The sequence below is a fragment of the Lissotriton helveticus genome, chromosome 2_2, assembly GCF_964261635.1.
Source record: "Lissotriton helveticus chromosome 2_2, aLisHel1.1, whole genome shotgun sequence".
Lineage (NCBI taxonomy): Eukaryota > Metazoa > Chordata > Amphibia > Caudata > Salamandridae > Lissotriton > Lissotriton helveticus.
Window position 1 is genome coordinate 306,955,749 of NC_136060.1, and position 20,324 is coordinate 306,976,072.

The 20,324-nt window shown below is 41.9% G+C and overlaps 1 protein-coding gene across 2 annotated transcripts in view; it reads right to left on the bottom strand.

The window, feature by feature from the left end:
• Window positions 1-19,575, bottom strand: part of LOC144821810 (uncharacterized) — a 336,838-nt gene extending 317,263 nt beyond the window's left edge. The window contains exon 1 of one of the 2 annotated variants that reach the window (XM_078678984.1): window positions 19,524-19,575. The gene's annotated coding sequence lies outside the window, so the exon portion shown is untranslated. Of the gene's footprint in view, window positions 1-3,521; window positions 3,584-19,523 lie in introns of those variants that run through there. The other variant, XM_078678985.1, reaches the window with a different exon arrangement.
• Window positions 19,576-20,324: the final 749 nt, after the last annotated feature.

Sequence of the window (20,324 nt, forward strand, 5' to 3'; positions counted from 1 at the left end):
GATTTCATTTACAGCAGACTTTCCAATGATCGAGTTATTAAATAGAGGGTGTAGGAGGATTAAGAATATATATAACTGTTTATTGGACCAAATACCGGATGATATCGAGAAGGTTGAGTCCAATTGGGCATTAAAATTAGGAGATCCGGATGTCGATTTAGATCTTGCTCTCTTACTGAATAAAAAAATATTCCGGGCATCAAATCTTCGCGCACAACATTACAAGACTATTTTTAATCTTTATCATACACCTGCGAAGATATATGCCTGGGGTTTAAGTGAAAATGACAATTGTCCTAGATGCAATGAAAGTCAGGCTGATATTATACATATGTTTTCTTCTTGTAAACAGCTAGATATTATTAAAAAAGAGATAATTAAATTTATCGAGGGGCTGCTAGGTCAGTCCATCGACCTATCCCCTTACTTAATTTTATTTGGTATAGACTCCAGGTTGGGTTTGGAAGAGGCTGAAAGAGATTTAGTGTTTTTATCTGTTGCTGTACTCAGAATTTTAATTTCTGCGGCGTGGAAAGATACGAATCCTCCATCCTTCCAGATGTGGCTCTCAAGATTGTTAGGAATTCATAATATAGAATCTTGTATCTATGAATTTAAAGGCAAGAGAGAGCGAAAGAACGGTATACGCTTGTGGGCTCCTGTAACAAATTGGAGAATAGATAGAAATGGCTAAAATGTTTCCTGCTTTTAATTAATTTTAATTGAATATAACTGAAACGGTTTCCTATCTCTTCATACTCATTTTACTTGCTCTCGCTAATAAGTTTCTTTGATTAAATGCATGTAAATATATAAAAAATGTATAGAAATGTCCTTACAAAGTATGTAATAATTTATGAAATATGTCCTTTTATGTACCATCTTTCCTAATAAAAAAAAAAAAAAAAAAAAAAATTATGAACATGTCACACATAGCAGTCTGAAACCTTCGCAGCTATGATCTAGTCACTCATCAGTAGGCCAGACTATCAGATTGTCTCACTCCACCGCAAAAGTACAGGGACAAGAAAGGCGGCAGTGAAAGTGATACTGCAGTGTTTATAAGGCGCATAAGGCCAGCCCTGCACCGCTTGGAAGATCTGCTAATAGCAGGGGGGTGTGATTGTGAATAGCATTAGAGAACAAGGCGGGGCCCCACAGGAACTTGGCATCAAGTGTGATAGGAATCAGAAAGGAGACGACAAATGTAGCCAGAGAGGCTCAGGACACAATCAATAGCAGACTCTTGCTTGAATCTGTGACCCGTTGTGACCTTTCAAACAATACTAATGTCCTCACATTGTTTTACAGAACTACGCTAAACAGTGAATTAATACATGACTTATCCTATCTGCCTCTCCTTAGATAAACCTCCCACCAACCTTCTTGCCCCACCCCAGACCTACTAGTTCTCCCCTTTTAACCGAGCCTACATGTCAAGTTCCGGGAATACCAGTTATATGCAGGTATATGGCACTGAGAAGCCACTGGACATTTACCCATGTAAAATTCAATTTCTATACATGTAATTATAAAAGACAGAAATGCAACTCACTATATCAAGCAAAAGGTAAAGGCATATTTTCTTCAACGAGCGTTCAGAGGTTGGTTACATGAGAGGTTGCAAAGTTGTAAACTTGCAACCCCGCTGCACGATTTGAAACCCTATGATTTAATTATCAAACCTCCCTAGGATGGATAAATAACTGAATTGGTATCTGTCTTCAATAAACTGTGTTTACTAATAATGTATATGCATGCTTTGTTGGGAAAGTTATGAACGCATTCTTCATGTTGCTTTCCCCTCACATGCTTCCTTTGTGTTACTTCCGTCCCCGATGTTGCTTCAACCCCCACAAGTCCCTGCTGTTGCTTCCACAAACCTGCCACCATAGTTGATTCCCCCACCCGTTTTACCTCCCCCCTTGGTGATTCCATACCCCACCTGTACTTGAAGCAGGCACACCGAACCGGCACCTCCTCACCACTTCTTGTTTAGTATGGGTTTCACTATTGCCCCCTCCAAGATGAGGGATATTGGCCCATTGAGGCTCTTTAACAGAACAAAAGAGAGTACACCTTCACCTACCAGCCACTATTTGACTTAATGGAAACTCCCAAGATGTTGTCGGGGTCAGCAGCTCTTGAAAACTCGATACAGTCAATTATCGCCTTTATTTCTTTCACAGAGAACCAGTTGGGGGGCAAATTCTTAGGGGTACGCATGTAAGGCTAGATGAAATAGATGAGCTGCCATACAGGCCCCGTAAATACACTGCCCAAGTATCCTCGGCAGTCATGCATGTTAAGGACCCCCCCATGTGGGCTGCAGGATACTGTCGCTGGTCCCCTGACTGTAGGGCCTTTAGCATATCCTCCCACAAACTATGATAGAAAGTTGCCTTTTTCTCTTTAATCAGCTTCTTATACTGGCAACTTAGCCTATCGAATCCCTGTTTGGGATATCTTTCTGGCCTCAGCCTAAATTGTTTGTTACCTACCTGCAAATATGGTACTACGTAGTTGTGGGTGTTTTTTGTGAAAAGAGTGCAGTGTGACAAAAATAATTTTAAAAAGCTTTTATGGTGGTAGCAGAAAAGAGGATTGAGTCTGAGGAACTATTGCTGTAGGTATTAAAGGACAATAAAGCTCTGTTGACCTCCACCAGCTGGAGAGTGGGTTTCCTACAAGCCAGTCATAAACTTCCACAGTACTGTCATCAAAGATGAAAATAGGCTAGGTCGAAACTTTTTCACTAAGACAACTCCTAATAAAAAGAAAATATTTAGCACAAACAAAAAAGAGCCCTCTAAGACTAGAAAAAGAGTGAAGGCTCCTGACCCTGGATGACTTTAACTCTCAATGTCCTGCCTCTATTGGAGGGTCACCTTGCCTGTTTTTCATCTAGCTCTTCAGCGGACATCACTCCAGCATCTTGGCTTAAAACAGTCATCATCTTAAAGATTAAAGAATGCACTACAAGAATTTCCACTCAAATTCACTTATTGACAGTACAGCTACATTTTTTAGAAGCTCCCAAAACAAAGATTAATCGGTCTCCTAGAGAAGAAGAGAGCAATAGTAAATAACAGGCCAGCTGAATTGCATTTGACTAGCAATTCTAATAACGGAATATCCCGTTTCAAAAAAGTAGTCTTCATATGAAATGTTTCTACCTTGTGGCTGTATTTAATAATGTTGTTTAGTTCTTACTGGTGAATAGGCCACTTCATGGTTTGGACATATTGAATGTTAGCAGAGTACATTACAACTTGGGAATGAGGTGAGCAAGTGCATATAGCTGTCAAGGTTTTAGATTGCTTATGTATAACATTTTCATAGTATCAGTGTAATTATGAGTGACATTCAATGACTATGAGTGACATTTTCTCGCGCGCAAAATCAAGCACCGAAGACGAGGGAGATATAAATATCAGAAATTACACCCATTTGAGCAACGAGAATCTCTAAGATCTAAAAACGACTGCAAAGCACCAGATACCATAGTAACCTGATCTTACCGTAGACAGTGATTCACTGGGCAATGCAGATGTCTCAGCTGTAACTTTAGGCTGAATGATGCATTCCTAAAAGTAAATTAAATTAGGAAGCCAAGGTGAAAAAGATGTATGCAATCATACCCTTCTCAGTGCTGAACTATTCTCCAGGATTGATGCAATGTATATGTCTTCTACCTTTACAGTTGTGCCCCAGTCCCCTTCATGCGACAACCTTCTCTTTATAGCATTGCACATTTGTACGGTGTCAATGGTATACAGAGACATATGATGTATGCTAGCAGAGACATAACACCTTCTACTAGCCAGTAGCCTAGTGCTCATCCTCTAACATCTGTTGGAGGTACATGTACATATAATACACTCGACCAAATACTATATCCACACTGACCCCAGGAGAAACTTTAAAGATGCTCTCCCGCTGACTGCACCATTGGGCTCAGTCTTTCTTCCCTCTCACTGCGGAAAATCGGAATTTAACATTTTAAATTTAAAACATACATGAATCCAGGTAGCACCACAATTCATTTAATTTAATTTACTTATTTCCTGCATACGCATTCAGGATTTCTCACTCCATCAACGAAACTTTATGTGATGTGAAATGACTTGGAGTACAGTGGTTGAGAGTAGAAAAAGTAGTTTATTCAGTACAACAACCCCAAAGGCATTCAAGGACCAACCTCCTCAGTAACTGTGCATCTCTGGACTGCCCCCTGGATTCCACACTCTGGAATCCAGTGAGCACAGAGACCAAAGAACATGACATCATTACTAAGATACAACATATCTCCCTTTCTATAAAAAAAACAACAAAACAAACGACAAAATAATAAACTAAAAAAAAACTAAAAGAGCAACAAATATAGAATGTTACAATCCCAATTCATGGACAGATCTAATCCTTCATCCACACTGGTTTACACTTAGGCCTTGTAGATACAGACACAGAAATAGGTACATCATCTCTTTTCTCAATAGATGTATTTGGAGAATTGTCAGAAATGGGTACATCATCTCTTTTCTCAACAGATGTTTTTGGAGAATTGTCAACCAGACCACTCATTTGTTTGCATTCAAGATCATTACATCTTGTAATGCTTGTTACATTCCATTGCTTACCATCATCTAATTTCACAATATTACCAGTCACTTGAATAATTTGTTTTGGTTTGGACCATTTAGAGGAACCAGGTTTCCGATTTCCCATTAATTGTGAGCGTACCCAATCACCAACCTTAAATGCTTTGCTACTACAATTGATCTTAGAATTGTGATTTTGAACATATTTATTTTGATATTGACGAACTTTAATTGCTAGGTTCATACCGTCAGTCACTTTTGGAATATTTCTAGACATCCATATGGGTTTGACTTTGGATCCAGCCACACGCCCCTTTAACAAGAAAAACGGGGATATTCCCGTAGCTGTATGGGGAGTATTTCTATAACACCATAACATCTCCTTAACAGCATCTTTACAGTCATCATTATTGTTGCTGGCAAGTTGAATGCATTCCTTCAACACTCGGTTGAATCTTTCTATCAAACCATTTTCTCTTGGATTATATACAGAGGTAGTAATGTGTTTTACACCAACTTTGTAAAGGTAAGCGGAAAATTCCTCTGCTATAAATTGCGGACCATTGTCTGATAGAATGGCACTTGGATATCCCTCTCTACGAAAAATTCCTTCGCAAAATTCAATAATATTGAAGGCCTTGATGTCCCTTACAAAAGCCACTTCAGGCCATTTAGAATGAAAATCCATCAAGACAATTGCAAACTTATTTTCAATACCCTTAACATGAAATGGACCACAAATATCAATGGCAACTTTGTCCCAAGGCTTCTCAGGAAAAGGAGTTGCAGAAATAGTAGTTTCTTGGGATTTGTGAGATTTGTCACTAGACATACATGCTAGGCAATTTCTAACACACCTGTCTATGTCTTTGTCCATCCCAACCCACCAGAAATCATTCCTAGCTCTCCTTTTCATGCTAGTCATTCCACTGTGTCCTTCATGTAACAAATTCAATAATTTGTCACGCAAAACTGCAGGTACAACTAATCTGTCACCCCTCCTAAGAATGCCATCATAAAAAGATAATTCCGGCCAAACCATCTTATAATCGGCCAAAATAGATTTGTCCAGATATGACAGATCTACACCAACATGTAAGTTATTGATAATCTGTTGTAGCAAGGTGTCATCGGTTACAGCTTGAACCCATTCTTGTTCACTAAATGCATTATTACAGGATTCTTCGATACTGGCAATTAACCACTCATCATTATCGTCAGTTGTATCATCCTTGACATAAGGCAAAGGAAGGCGAGATAAACAGTCTGCATTTATATTTTTATGACCAGGAACATAGTTTATTTGAAAATTATAACCCTGCAGTCTATATAACCACTTTGCTATTCTAGGTGTGGCTCTTGAAGCACCTTTAGTGGTAAAAATATCAATGAGAGGTTGGTGATCAGTCCTTAATTCAAATGAAGTTCCCCAAATAAAAGTCTTGAAATGGTCTACACCCCACCAACATGCTAACGCTTCCTTTTCAATTACGGAATATGAAGGTTCAGCACCCTTAAGTGTGCGAGATGCAAATGCTATAATTCGTTCAGCTCCATTGTGTTTTTGCATAAGAACAGCACCTAAACCATAAGCACTAGAGTCCACAACAATTATAGAAGGATGATCAGGATCATACGGTTTTAGAGCTACAGCTTTTGTGATATCATTTTTGATGTTCTCAAAAGCTTGTTGACACAAGGTTGACCATGCAAAAGAAGTACCCTTTTTCATTAGTAATCTTAAATTATACACTTTGTCAGCAAAGTTTGGGACAAATTTAGAGTAATATCCTGCAAGTCCCAAAAATTATCGTAACTGATCTTTATTAATGGGGTGAGGTGCTTTTTCAATGGCTTCCAATAATTTCATCTTAGGTTTAACACCTTCATTGGAAATGGTATGACCAAGATAATCAATTTCTTTCACCCCAAACTTGCATTTTTCACCACATACAGTTAGACCAGCATCCTGTAATTTCTGCAACACACTGTGTACTGCATGGTCATGAGAAAGTAAATCTTTCCCCCAAATAAGAACATCGTCTTGAAATATTCTCACATTTAATTCATTCTTCAAAATACTGCACATGACTCTCTGAAAAACTGAGGATGCAGATGCCAATCCAAATGGCATTCTGAGATACTGAAAAGCACCCTCAGGTGTAATGAAAGATGTTAGATGCCTAGAGTCAGAATGTAATTTGATTTGGTGGTAAGCATTTGACAAATCAATTGATGAGAAATACATGGCATCTTTAATACTTGAAATCATTTCATTGATATGTGGCAGAGGATATCTATCAACCCAAATATTTTTATTCAGATCTCTCAGGTCCACATATATCCTAATTTTTCCATTGGGTTTGCGAGCCAAAACGATGGGACTAAGCCAATCTGAAGCTTCAATAGGTTCTATTACCTTGGCATCACACAATCTATTTAATTCTTCCTTCAAAGGATTCCGTAGGGCAAATGGTACATTCCTCACCTTATGAACAGATGGAATATTGTCTGCTTTTAAAATGATTTTATGTTCAAATTTGATTAAACATCCTAGATCTTTACTAAATAATTTGGGAAAAACAGATTCCCATCTTGAAGATGATTCTTCATTAGTTAATAATATATGTTCAAGATAATCATTAGCCAAAACCACCTGATCAGGATGATTAGGATTTAATACTAACTACATCTTTTTAAGATCTTTCCAACTTAATAAAGCACGTCCCTGTTCGACAACATAAACTTTAGTTGAACAAGACCTACCTTTGAAAGTTACCTTGGCATTAAAATAACCCAAAACAGGTAACTTGATGCCACAATAACCTTTAGGTCGTGCATCAGAGGTTATTAAGGTGTCTTTGTTTCCATTTTCCCACATATTTTTATCAATGATAGTGTACGGCGAACATGAATCCGCCCAAAGCATCATGTACACTTCATTTATTAGCACTTCACATTTAGGTGGACAATAATCTTCAGAAATATCATTAACAAAATCATCCTGCAGCATCATTACTTCAATATCATTACCATTGCCGTCACATTCCTCATCATCACTGTCAACATGAGATTCCACAAGATTTACTGAACGCTTCCAATTACTGTAATCACCAGTTCTACACCATTTGGCAAAATGACCAATTTTTTTGCATTTAATGCACGTAACTTTGCTAGCAGGACATTTATTGAAATCCGCAGTGTGTTTTTGACTACCCCACCTAAAACACACTCTTTTGGTAAAACTAGACTTATTTCTAGAAAAATTAGGTTTAACCTCTTTGTTGTCACTTTTATAATCAGATTTTCTATAACCCGTAGTTAAAGCATTAACATTACCAGATTCATCTTTAGAACCTAACTCTTTAACATAATGCGAAGTATTCTCCATTTTTCTAGCAGTATCAAGTGTTTTCTGTAAAGATGGATTCTTGAGCTCAAGTAAACGTTCTTGAATTTTGATTTTTTTAATTCTATTTATAAATTGATCTCTTATTATCTCTTCATGTAAATCTTTGAACTTACATGTGATGGCCAAGGTTCTTAAACATGCTACATATTGTTGCACATTTTCACCAGCCAATTGTGCTCTAGAGAAAAATTTGTGTCTTTCAACTACAATGTTCGTTTTCTTCCCATGATTTTCTTCTAACGCTTTTAAAGCATCAGAATATACATCAATAGATGTATCATTCGAGCTGGTTTCACTGGTTTCACTAGTTCCATCATTATCAATAACTGTTGAAACAACACGATTTACTACAGGTAGAGTTTTTAAAACTTTTCTGCCTTCGACACCTAAATTGTGCTTAAGTAATGCTAGTTTTCTTGATGGTAAGAATACATCACCGCCTATCGCCTCTAAATAGGTCTCAAAAGATTCTGACCAATCCTCCCAATTCATAGAAGGAGGACCTGGAGATTGTAAGAACTTGGGAGGAGCAACTACAGAAGATGAAACATCCATATTGATTAAATAGAAATGTAAATATCAGAACACCACTTTGTGAATGAAATGATAAAATAATCAACTAAAATAAATAATGTAGTCACCGTTGTCGAGATAGATTATAAATAAATTAACTAAAATAAATAATGTAGTCACTGTTGTCAATAGCTGGTGTTTGCTTGTAAAATTGTTACCAGAAGTTTATTTCATAAAGTATACACCTGTCGCTCAAAGTTCATCTCATGCTCAAAGTTCATCTCATGGTAATAATGTGTATACATAGATTGAATAAATAGTCTTGTTTACTAATGCGCGTTAAATTTTGCCATGTGATGATTCCAGTAATAACAAATTGTAAACTTGCCGAAATGTAAACTTGCCGAGTTTATGAGGAAATCACATCCGACGAGCGAAATAGCATTGGTTGCTCACATCCGACGAGTGAAATAGCATTGGTTGCTCACATCCGACGAGTGAAATAGCATTGGTTGCTATGGATAACCAAGATGGCCGCTTCAGTACGTGTTTAACGTGAGAGCGTCAAACGTGATGATGCAGGTGATCAACGTTAGAGCGTTAGGCGTGTTGATGCAGTAACGCGGTGACGCGGTGATCAGGAAAGAAACTGTAGTGCACGCGAAGGCAGTGGCAATCAACACGGCGGCATTTTTCAAAACATATAACGATGTAAGTCCAATGTACTACTCCGATGTAATTCTTAACATGGCGGTATCTTTTAAAGTATGTAACACTGTAAAACTGTTGTAATCCTTAATATGACAGAGGAGAACACGATTTTTCGCAATTAAGTTGGCATTAAAATCACGATGTTGCGCGCTATGTTGACATGCCAGAATAGTTTCAAAAATAGATTCAAATGATTTTCTTAAGTAAATTCCAATTTAAGCGCAAAAATAAGGGTCTATTTGTTTTAAAAAGAAAAACGTATAATATAAATATTCATCAGGTACCTTGAAACTTTCATAAAACGTTCAGCCGTAATCTGGGGTTGTGTGAAGAAAATCTTCAGTTTGTAGAAAACCTTCAGTCCAAGTCAAATTTTCTTCATTGTTTTCTTCAAATGGATCCCATCCTCGTGGCCACTGAAATGACTTGGAGTACAGTGGTTGAGAGTAGAAAAAGTAGTTTATTCAGTACAACAACCCCAAAGGCATTCAAGGACCAACCTCCTCAGTAACTGTGCATCTCTGGACTGCCCCCTGGATTCCACACTCTGGAATCCAGTGAGCACAGAGACCAAAGAACATGACATCATTACTAAGATACAACATGATGTACAACAGGAACGTAGAACACAAACAGAAACATGTGTCCGCTCTCTCTCTGTGTCTTTATCTTTGCGGTTTAGACGCTATTCACAGAAGCAGATTGACTGCACCTGGAGAACCTCTCCGGTATTTAAGCTCCTGTTCTACACACAGCACACATCAACGGAGTTCCACTGCAGCAGGTACAGGAAGCGGGTCTCAGACTTTGAAGAAGTGAGTGGGGTAACCAAAGTGGCTTTTCCTGTTTCCTCTTGACACGCCGAAATGCGGAGTTCTCACAATCTCTGTGTCATTTTTTCTCCCTCATTCACACGCACAGAGTGTGACTATTGGTCGGGCCCCCCATTGAACTCACGGGGCACATTCCTGAAATTTTCAGTGTAAGATTTACCGTCTTTTGGCATCTTTTCATATGAATCACATATAACGCTATTTGTTACCACTCAATAGCTCATATTTCAAGGCGTTCCTTTTAAACCACAACGCACAAAAACGCTACGCTCGGTCCTCACTATGCCAATTTCCCACATGGAGCACGGACACGACGCTCTTGAGTCACTTGGTATAATATGTAAAAAAAGAGCCACTATTATATGTATTTGTTTGTTTGACTGTCCGTCGCTTTTTCCCCTTACAGGAAATGAGCCATTATAGGAAAACATCCTCTTCCACATATGGCAACTTAGTGTGTGCGCCACATAGCTGGTCCTAAATATATTATTTTTAGACCACCTTTCAAATTCACACACATAGGTCCTGATGAAAGCCAGTTTAACACTGAGACCTGGCTGAAACATGTTGACCACACCGGATATCAGAGTCATTAATTATCTCCACTGATATCCACTTCTCAGTTTTTAATCACTGCCAAGGGCACAACATTAAAATAGCCTTTTAAATTCTGGGACCCATCAGACAGTTTTTTAACTCATCCACAACTCACCTTGACTGCACACTCACAGCACAAAATCTGCTCCGCTGTAACCAGTCGTTAAAGAACAGCCAAGGTACACTCAGTACCTTGGGTGGGACCCGATGATGAAGCATGCCACCAACTTGGTTGGTGGGTGAGGGTCTTCCTAAAAAAACTAATGTTTTTTCCTTCAAACAAACACACACTAGGATTTTCTACCCTGTAGCTTGATTGCACTGGCGTAACGAAAAGTGAGGGGGCCTCCCTGCACGCTACTTAGGGGGGCCCCCTCCAGGCTCAATCAGGAGCTCTCCGGCCAGAGTCCAGTGCCGAGGGGGCCCCTTGGAGCTAGGGCCCCCCCGCACCGCGTGGGCAGCGGGGGCCTGTGTTACGCCCCTGCTTGATTGCTCTTAGATAATCAAGCCAGCAAGACACTCTGTCCGTGTAGCGCCTTTTAAAAGTGACTAAAGGATCGTGTTTTTAGGTCGAGCAATTTATTGCTCGAAATCTATTACATGTGGCCAAACTCTCTTGAACAAGCCGGATTTCCTACAATGCATGTTGTGTACTGGAGCGTAAAAGCTTCCCCAGGCGCGCGCTTGGCCTCACACGCACCCCAAATGCCTGCTCCCAGGCCTCGCACCAGACTCCCCCCGCCGCTCGCCATATGCTAGTTCCCTCCCACTGGCAGCCTGCGGCCACTGATCACAGTAAAGGCTTTGTCTATCTCACACCCCTCTCCCACTCCCTCCTCCCACTTGCTCCTACTGACCATGTAAAGGGGACGACACTGGAACAATGGCTGCCTGTTAGACCTGTCTGCCTCAGGGAGTGTCTTTACTATTAATTATTTATTTTGTCTCCTTGGGCCTACCTATGTGTTATTTTTCTTTTGTGTCCACCAGACCAGTGTTGTCGTAGGGAGGGGGGGCTAGGTGTTCCTTAATCCTGTAAACTAAGCATGAGCGCAAAATCCGCTCCGATCGCGGATTTTCGGTAAATTCGCGGTCCGCGAACTCTCGCCAATTTACCGAAAATCCGCAATCCGCGAGCGGCGGATTCCGCGGTCAAAAGTTCAAGCCTAATTTACGATGGCGCCGGCAAGCTGCCAGCGCCATCCTCAAATAGTTACTTAATTAGCTTCAACAGGAAGCTCTAATAGATAAGATAAAGCAGGGGCTCGAGCGCCTGCTTTATTTTACCAATTGGAGCTTCCTGTTGAAGCTAATTAAGTAACTTTTTCAGGATGGCGCTGGCAGCTTGCCGGCGCCATCGTAAATTATTTACAGCAGGCACAAAACGGTGGTGTCTTCTTGAATAAACATGAAGGGCAGGGTTCATTCTGGCACGACGGTCCTGGCACAAAAATTAAACCTCAACAGGAAGCACTTACAGATATCAATAAAGCATGTGCCCTAGTTGAAGCTTAAATTCAGTGACTCATTCATCAGCCCAAAAACAATCGTGAGCGTTGTGGGGGCTGGGCAGGTGTGCCTTCTTCCCAAATATACCATCGAAAATCCGCTGTGATGCTGGCCAGAGGCATTTGCATCTTTGACTTTCACGAGCGCAATCCCCGTGCTGTTCCTGTGGCCAGGAGCTTCTGTCTCTTAATCTGCTGCTCTGATCGGTCTGTGACCTTTTATACACACAAGAGGCATGTGCGCTCGCATGGAAGCCCCGTCCGTTTGGCCCCGCCCACACACTCGAGGAAGCCCCGCCCCCAAATCCGCTGATCCGCAAAATCCGCGGATTTTGCGGATCCACGATCCGTGAATTTGCAAATTCGTGAATCGTGGATCCGCAAAATCCGCCCATGCTTACTGTAAACCCATTTTGTGAGGCCTAGTCGCCCTCGTGAAAATCCTACAGGTTGTTAGAACCTAAGATGGCGGCCTGCAACTGACATAACGGTCATCTCAGCAATGCTGACCCATTGGTTTGAATGTAGAAGGTTCTGGAACCCTCCAGCATGTTCCGTTGACCAGGGTCCAGCATATAAATAGGCGTGTTCAAGGACGGCCGTTGGAGAGGTGAAGAAGTTGTTGGGTTGGAGAGGGAGCGTCTAGGAGTGAGGCAGGAGTGTGAGGAGGAGGCGCAGTGGTTAGAATGCGACTGTCCCACGGGTCAGCTGTTTGGCACTGACGTGACCCCTGCCTGTTGACCAAGCCCTGGGTCGGCTCACCTGGAGGACACTTTAGAGCCTGGAGCAAAATACTGAATAAGAATTAACCTACTTAAGTCGTGGGATAACAGTGAGAAACACGACTGGAAAGACGCCGAAGTACTGACCCAACCAACGACGTAACTGTGACTAGAGGAATACCAATTTTCGTCCATTAGAAACAAAGAAAGTACTGAAGAGATCGGCGGCCCGCCGATATCCTACCGTGGTGTGAGGAGTCGCACGAGCTGACTGGTGGGCGTAGTAGGTCCCAGAGTGGTCGGGACATTGGAGGAGACCGAAGGTTCCCCGTCGATGCCAACAACCTCATCCAGAGGTGAACGCCGTGCCCGAAGAACCCCACGGTGTGACGACTTCTGAGGAGGAGGAGAGCTGCCAGAAAGGCCGGACCTGGGCGGAGTTTCCCCGACACGCGTCAACAGGGGAGGAGACGCGGAAGCGCTGTGAGGAGCGCCCGAAGGCCAGCTGTCTGAGGTATCGGAGCAGGGGTAAAGACTTCCTCTGGGTAGCGCGACCGGAGCGGACTCTTATCCGGACTGCCAGCGCTCAAAAGAATAAAGTAAGCAGGGAGTTGAGCGGTGGGCGGGAACGAACGACCAGCGACAACCAGGGCATAGACTGAGGGAAGGAGCGGCATACATTCCCCCCTCGTTGACTGAAACACCTCGAACTGGGTGCCTTGGTTCTAAGTTGATACCTGGGGGAGGTGGAAATCATCCTGGAGATGTGTAGACTGCCGTAACACCTCCAAAGCCCTCTAGTGAAGTGACAGAGCATTTAGGCCTATAGCGAGTGTTCTTCCTGAAGGGGAGGGAGACAGCCGGTGCTTATGTAAACCTAATTGGGGTCAGAGAAGATCGGCTGCAATAAGCTAAACTCGAAAAGAAGGGTTTTTGGTAACCAACAGTCTCATTGATTGAACTGTGATATTGAACCTGTTTATCTCTCTCTATGTATTCAGCTGTGTGTATGGAACCAGCCAGTATAGAGTTATGGAGAGGTGAACTAAGGAAATTGTCATATCTAGCCAGTGTTGACCCTGTGAACTGTGGAATAAGGTACCGTTGTAACACAGCAAAAAGTGAGGTGGTTCTGTAAAGCCTTAATTTGTACCGTGATATCTTTTTTTAAGAAAGTCACAGGAAGTTGTGTATTTATGAATTCCTTTCTTTACAGGAGGAGAAGATATTACGCAATTGATGAACTGTAATATGAACTGTAATTGTATTAAGTGCACATCCAAAAGTAACTGCATTGAATTGGAATATTGCGAATAGAGTGAGGTGCAATTTCACAAAATCTTTTATAAAAGGAACCCGTATTTTTCTAAATTGGTGTGGTGTCTTTATTTTTAGTGGTAAGACATTGGGTTACTGTGAGTGAGTTTGTAAGCACTACACAATTGTCTTGGAGATTAGCTGTTTCCACTCTGTGCCAAGCTACCCTATGTAGTCTAGCTTCCCTAGGTCTAACACTGCCTCGCCGGGAATGGCCTTCTGTCAACTCCTTCTTACATCTTCCAGACATGGCTGAGGCAGCTTCTTCCTGCAATTTGTTCTTTGGGCGAGGGTATTCCTGGGTGTGGCAGAGCTGCATGCAGTGTAGGTCAATGCACACCACAACTTTGCCTTGCTTTGTTGTATTTTTGCATTGTTAATGTTCACATTTGTTCGCAATTCGCCATGTGCCTTTCGTTTATGTCTCGCTCTCTCCTGCCCCTTCACTGTCTTGGCCTCTCCACTCTTCCTCAGGTTCCGTCTCACTCTCTCCTGCCCCTTCACTGTCTTGGCCTCCCCACTCTTCCTCAGGTTCCGTCTCACTCTCTCCTGCCCCTTCACTGTCTTGGCCTCTCCACTCTTCCTCCATTTCTGTCTCACTCTCTCCTGCCCCTTCACGGTCTTGACCTCTCCACTCTTCCTCTATTTCTGTCTCACTCGCTCCTGCCCCTTCACTGTCTTGGCCTCTCCACTCTTCCTCTGTTTCCGTCTCAGTCTCTCCTGCCCCTTCACTGTCTTGGCCTCTCCACTCTCCACTCTTCCTCTATTTCTGTTTCACTCTCTCCTGCCCCTTCAATGTATTGGCCTCTCCACTCTCCACTCTTCCTCTATTTCTGTTTCACTCTCTCCTGCCCCTTCACTGTCTTGGCCTCTACACTCTTCCTCAGTTTCCGGGTCACTCTCTCCTGCCCCTTCCCTGTCTTGGCCTCTCCACTCTTCCTCTATTTCTGTCTCACTCGCTCCTGCCCCTTCACTGTTGTGGCCTCTCCACTCTTCCTCTGTTTCCGTCTCAGTCTCTCCTGCCCCTTCACTGTCTTGGCCTCTCCACTCTCCACTCTTCCTCTATTTCTGTTTCACTCTCTCCTGCCCCTTCACTGTCTTGGCCTCTACACTCTTCCTCAGTTTCCGGGTCACTCTCTCCTGCCCCTTCCCTGTCTTGGCCGCTCCACTCTTCCTCTATTTCGGTCTCACTCTCTCCTGCCCCTTCACTGTCTTGCTTCTGTTTATTGTATTTGTACAAATCTGATATCTTGGTCTTTCCTTTTCAATAATCAGGCATTTTTGTTTATTAGGTGTTTTATGTTTTTGATGGGTTTATATATAGGCACTATCTATCTATATATCGCCCTCACTCTATCTATCTATCCCCCTCACTCTATCTATCTATCGCACTCACTCAGCACCACCACTCAGGGGCACCACAGCATCAATCTGTGCAACCATTCAACAACAACTAGTTCAAATATGTTCTCTCAATGTCTCAAACTTTATTACAAATGTCACAAAAAGATGTTAATATTTTATTTCTGTTCTTGGATTTTCGTCACAATGAAATACACTTAACACAATCTTCACAAAAGTTTAAGCTATTATAAATTACAATAACTTTTATTTAAGTATTAATTATTTTTTAAATATTAAAAGCCATTGTTATTTGTAATAGCAATACATCTAAGTCACGTAAATACAACGCATATTGCATTACAAATGCTATAGGTGTCACATTTGCGAAAGTTATAACTATTGGCATTGTAAATGACAAAGCTATTAATTTAGCTATTTTCAAAACCAACACAGAAATAAAAAAATTGTCATTTACAATACCAATAGCTCAAAATTTCCTAATGCGAGACCTACTGCATTGCAAATGCTTGTTTTGACACTGAGATCATTTTGTTCTGGTTCATTCGTTCTAATATATAATATAGCACAGTGATCTATTTGCTGTCATCAAGGAGCTACATGCAGACTCCAAGTCATGTGTATGTGTACTTTTTGCAAAGTAGGAAGCTGGAAAAAAAAGGTAGAGGAGTTTTGTACAAGGTAAATGAAAGCATACACTCCATGAGTGCTAGGAGTGGTAGCTGGTTAGTGATTTTTAGGTCGAGGCCCGGGAACAGGAGCAGCATCTCTCCCAGTCTGCTAAAATCTGCTCCTCCTTTCATCCTCCTGGTCGCAATGGCCCTAGTCGTAGCTAGGTCTTAGGCCACTGGCGGCGCCCCCTGCGTTTGCTGCTCGTGGCAGCCTGATCGAAGAGCGAGGGGTTATGCATGCGACCGCGACGGCCCCAGGTAAGAGGGGGGATGATACAGATTCCTGAGGCCTCGGTCTCCGCAGGTTACAGTGGGGGGAGGAAGGCCGGCCACTGCCCCCAAAACTCGTGCCGCCTGGGGGCGGTCTGCCCCCATCACCTCCCGTAGCCATGCCACTATATGGCCCCCAAAGCTCACTGGAGAGTGTTCTGCGTCCTATACGTACCTGCGCTTCTTCTGGCTCTTACAGGAAAGGGATCATTTTATATTTTAAAGAACATGCCCTGTGGTCTTGGTTTTAACTGCTGCATGTGTTTTAGATAGTGCTTAAAATTAGCGCTCACCTAGGATGCAGAAAAGAAAGAAAATGCTTGTATAGCAGGTGTCTGTCAACTAGTCATGAAATGTCTTAAAGATCTCAAAACACAGGCTGAAATACCTTCTGAGAACAAACCGACTACATTTTCTCACCTTCCTACTTTCCCATTCCTGGGCTTTTCTGAGTCAAATCATTGTGCTCAGCAAGATCAAATCAAGACTACAACTCTCAGAACGCATTTGTTTGTCAAATGACAGTGTAGGCCTGGGAACCTGGCTCTTTAATGATAGGGAAGGTCCCAATGGGTCTATCACGGATGTCCAATTAAAATGCAGCAGAAGGTATGGATAGTTTCCCAGGTTTATGTGTGATGTGCTGCTCTGGTCAATGTTTTCTTTCAATTCTGAGACTTGCAGTCTTGTTAATTCCATTATAAAACAGGACTACAAGTATCAGAATTCCAATTTAAAAGCTGAACTGGAGCAGCTCATCAGCATGGACTTGGATATTTGGCAGCAGAGACTCAAATGTTCTTTTCTGGGGACAAGGGCTCTGGAGTTCTGTTTCTCAGCATCTCAGACTTGCTCTGGTGGCTGCAGTTCAAGAGTGGTCTGAAAAATCCCCTCTTCACAGTCCTCTTACTGTCCTAATTAAACTCTCTACCCTTCCACACTGCTCCCCTCCTTCCATGCTGCACCCCCCACACTGCACTCCCATCCACACTGCACCCCCTCTTTCCACAACTCTTGCTGGTCATCATGGTAGAGCTTCTGCAGCCACGGGAGTAGCAATACCCACAACACCGCAGCACACTGCATGCTTTAGTAATGTATTTATTTATGTTAACAAACCACGCGCTGCTCGGATTACATCACAATGTGGATTGTTTTTTTAGTTTGTCACAAGTATTCTCGCGCCACTGCATCTGCCTGCTGTCCCCTTTTGAAATGTTTAAAGGCAACAATAAATAGCAGGCTTTTGCTTTACTAAACTTTTAATACTCGAGGTGTCTGCATTTCAAGATCGTCCCTCCAAAAGCATCAGCCTTGTTTAGGGGTGGTTTATCTCCGTTTCCCTGAGTCACCCTCCCACCATGAACCCACCCTTAACCCCTTCCTCTCTTTTGTTACCCTGAGCACCAGCCAGCACAGGACAAGCACATTCACTAAAAACATACAGCGCCTCGCATCTGGAGTCTCTCTTCTGCGGCCCCTCCGTTCCAGCCCTCACAACATCCCCAGCCACACATAGCTTATCTTCTTCATCGGGCCATATATTTTCACAGGCTGTCCATTTGCTTTGCTCTCGCGTCCTCTCTCCCGTTGTCCGTGGGTTACAAATGCTTGTTATTTAAAATGCAGAGAGTACGTTTTTATTTTTTATTTACCCAGGAGGTTTCCTACAGCCCTTTTCATTTACACCAACCCTCTCCATTTACCTTTTAAACTTAACTCTCCCCCCCCTACTTTGCCCAATCACCCTTTGACTGCCCCAAACAACTAAAACAAGCATTTACAATGCAATAGATCTCGCATTTCAAGAATTTGAGCCATTGGCATGGTAAATAACAATGCCTTTTTTATGCCTTTTATTTACATATTGGTTTTCAAAACAGAAATAAAAGGCATTGTCATTTACAATAGCTTAAACGCTGGTAAATGCGAGACCTATTGCATTGCAAATGCTTGTTTTTATTGCATTGTGATTTACTATTCTTTAAAGAAGTGTGTTTTAAATCTTTCCTACATTGCAGCATTGTTCGGGTGGTGTTAACTGGATATGAGGATGTTGTTCCAGATACTGGGTGCAGAGATGAAAAAGGCCTGCTGTCTTGTTCTTTTGCTTTTTAAACTTCTTAGTCTTCAGTCTGATAGTATCCTGGTGGGCCCAATCCCACGAGCCCTCCTTATTTATCGGGCTTGCACGCTTCGCTATTCATCCCAAACATTTACACCTCACCACTTTAAAATATCACCAGCCGCCACTGGTTGATAGCATGGGACATCATCTAGCATAACGTCCAGATTGAAACCATATCTACATGACGCATATATCAAGCCGCAACAAATGACCCGCAATGCTTCATTTCCTGATCTTTGAGACTTTTTTACATTGAAAAATGTGTGAGTATTGTGTTGAGGTATTGTTTGTCAAGGGCGAGCTTTTCTGTAAAGCACTTCATTTTTTACATTTGTCATTAATGTGTGCTGTTGACGTGTACTTCTAAAATATGTATCCATCAAAACATATTTGCTCATCAAGGGAAAGCACCTACACTACTCCTTTTAGGGCAACTGGGCGTGGGAAGGTTTCCTACGGAAAAAAACGCACTTACATTTGATAACTCTTCCCAGACTGAAAATATTTAAAAAAAACCTAGACGATTCTGTGAACTCGATGTCCCACTCAATCCTCTACACCTCTTCTAAATGGACACCCCGGGTGTATCGTAAACACATTACAAACAAGTCATTCTTTTACAGTGAGGTGCGACTTCGCGCATTTTCCAGAATGTTCCTGTTTGACCACTAAGTATCCGAGACATCACAGCGCTGTCCTTACGCGATTCTTTTGCTGATTTGTAACCCCTTCAGTGATAGGCTAAGTCCATGGCTTTCTTGAAAAACATTTGTTTTCTTCTGAAAACAGATTTTTAACCATAAAATAATTCTCGAGCAATGAATCACGTAATAAGGAAGCGGGGACGAGTGACACATTGAACTTTTTTTTGTGCTTACCTTTCTTAGAGCTTCTTCTCCCAGCGCCGAGAAGCTGTTTGTTTGCTGCTGGGTCACAGCGCAGTGGTATATAAGTTTCTTTATCCGGGCAGCAGGTTAAGCTCGCCCTTTGAAATAAGAATGAGGAAATGGATGCTGGAAATTCCTACTGTTCCTTGGAGATGCCCAGCGTTCTACCTACAACAAGCAAACACCTACGCATCTCGTTTCTTATTGTTGCCAATAAAACTTTCTCACAGGATTTATAGTAAAAAAAATGTTATAAAAATCCTGTTTTCCTGGTGAACCCATTTGAAGGTACCCCCACGAATGAATGACTGAACGAATTAATGAATATTGAATTTATAAACCCCAACTGCTGCAACATCATGTGCTGGCACTTATCAAAGTTGCCTGTTCGACCAGGACCGTCACAAATTCACAATTTTACCAGCACCGAAGAATCCTGGTAATATCGATGTCTTTTGAGTATGCTGTGGAAGAAAGGAACACGAGATGTAGTAAAAAAAAATAGCACTAGCATAGAAAGATTTAACTTTATATGGTGGAAAGAAAATAATCTGTATCTTGTTATATGTGCTGTATGTAGCTTAACAATGTGGGGAATTTTAAAGGTTGCCTGGCATTTAATAAATTAGCAATTGTTACAAGAAACAAGGGGCCTCATTTATGTGAAGTGACGCATCGATGCGAGAAAGCAGCGATGCGTCACTTCTCAGTGCGCCCTCCTCGCGACATGATTGATGCGTCATATTTAAAATATAGCGCTACCGATACGTCAGTATTTCTGTATGGTGCATA